This window comes from Octopus bimaculoides, chromosome 13 (assembly GCF_001194135.2).
Source record: "Octopus bimaculoides isolate UCB-OBI-ISO-001 chromosome 13, ASM119413v2, whole genome shotgun sequence".
NCBI lineage: Eukaryota > Metazoa > Mollusca > Cephalopoda > Octopoda > Octopodidae > Octopus > Octopus bimaculoides.
This window is the reverse complement of record NC_068993.1, coordinates 37999387-38001436: the sequence shown is the minus strand read 5'-3', so window position 1 is coordinate 38001436 and position 2050 is coordinate 37999387. Positions and strand designations below refer to the sequence as shown.

The 2050-nt window shown below is 36.0% G+C and overlaps 1 protein-coding gene across 3 annotated transcripts in view; it reads left to right on the top strand.

The window, feature by feature from the left end:
- LOC106869449 (transcription factor SOX-5) overlaps positions 1 to 2050 on the top strand; it is a 681185-nt gene that overhangs the window by 461885 nt on the left and 217250 nt on the right. The gene's annotated exons all lie outside the window — the stretch shown is intronic.

Genomic DNA, 2050 nt, shown 5'->3' with positions numbered 1-2050 from the left:
ATTATATATATATATATATATATATATATATATATATATATGTGCGTGTTTATACATATATTTTATGCACAACGCACACGCACACGCACATACATACAATACATACATATATACTTTCAACTCTATTATTAATGTATATACATACGTACATGCAAACACACCATACACACACACACATACACACATGAGTGTATGTATGTATAAACGGAATGCGGGTGCAAAAACGCAATATAATTAATCGTCATATTTAAATTACTCATGAGTTCCGAACGCTGTCTTTTAGAAGTGGGGCCCACACTTTTCCCTAGGCCCTAACCCCTACCCTAAGAGAGAGTAATGGATAGAATATAAATATTACGAGCTAAACACGGAGTACACTAAAGAAATAAGGGCCGACTCCACTTCACACATACGTACACGCGCGTACACACACACACACACATAGGGGTAGGACCTATCTTAATTCCGACAAGCTTTTGGCCTCCAATTACTTTGTTCATATTAAGTTCTCAGAATTTTCCCCGTAAGCATCTCCGAGTTTGGGTGAATGACCGGCGAAATTTCCAAGTGTAGGACAATTACTGGGATATTGGTTATGTGTCCAAACCCTGTGTTCGTAACCAAAGGAGTGCCCTTCACTTTCTGAAGGTTTGAGATGGACTTTTAGGGGTGCGACTTAAACAGGAAATGTATTTTTCATTTCTTATTAAAAATTGTGTTTGCAAAATAACATTATTAACTACCTTTTTAGAATAACTTTGTTCTAATAAACACACCTAGAACTTCATTATTCCATAGTACTGTATGTAGTTTATTATAAAAAAAAATAGTTAATTAATTAATATAAAATTTACTAGCTTTTTTTTTCCATTTTCAATATGAGATATAATTTTTGAAGAGGATACAAAAAATTATCAAGTATTTCCTTAGTGTGTGGGATACAAAAACGGTTCAAAATCACTGATCTAAAAAGAATCTCTTTTTCTCTCTCTTTCACACACACACACACACACACACATATACTGCTGTTTATAAAAGAATTAACGCGGTTGTTGACTCTTTTGATACGAACCCACCTGAGATCATTCCTACTTTTGTGCTACAAACTTCCTGTTTTAAGTGATCTAAATTTAAAACTTTCTTTCATCAAAACTTATTAATATTCATATTCCAAACATCCGTTAAATAATGACAAAATGCTTCATTATTTTTCAAAATTAATTTACACGGTAAAGAAACGGTTAATAAAACCGTTATTTTAACTAAATTCTTCGTTACTTTCAAAATTAATTCAAACAAAGTCAGGGTATGTTTTAACAGAAATAGACGGGGCTTTCTCTTGTCGCTTCCTATAACCACCAGGAATCAAGCTCACACACTGCAGATATTTGGATATTTACCACAGCATTCCCCACATGTTGTGGCAGGGCTGAAGGAGAGGTTTATGAACTGTTTATGGATTTATGGGGTGCGATATGCTTTACTAATAATCCATCATTTCTTTTTGTCTTCGATCTTACCTCAGCCACACACCCTCATACACACACACCTGTCGGCTATAGTAGCTTCTCCCTCCAACACAATTATCCCCTTATCTTCCGTAAGACCCAAATCAGTTCGTCATCTCTTCAAGTTCCCGTTGTTAATTCTTATAAGCACCCGTGATGTTCAGGTTTTCATAGAGGGCGAAAGGTAACCCTCCACTTTTTCCCTTCTTGTTTTCTTGAGGAACTCCTAACCAAAGGCCTAAAAGATTAGTAGTAGGTTTCAGCCGGTACATACCGGTGGGTGCCATGCCGGGAGAGCTAAGAAAGAGGAGGTGCTGAGGTCAGTTGTTGGGGGCCCCTACCCTCAAAAATAATTTTTTTAAAAACTCACAACCCCCACCACCACTCATGCCCCCCCCCCAAAAAAAAACTGTTTTATCCTGTCTTACCAAATTCCTCTTGGAAGTTCTGTTTCCATTCTCTTACCTTTGGACACATTCCTTTATATTTATTATTTATTTATTGGTCCTTTTTTTGTAATATTTTTTCTTAGTCTCAAACGT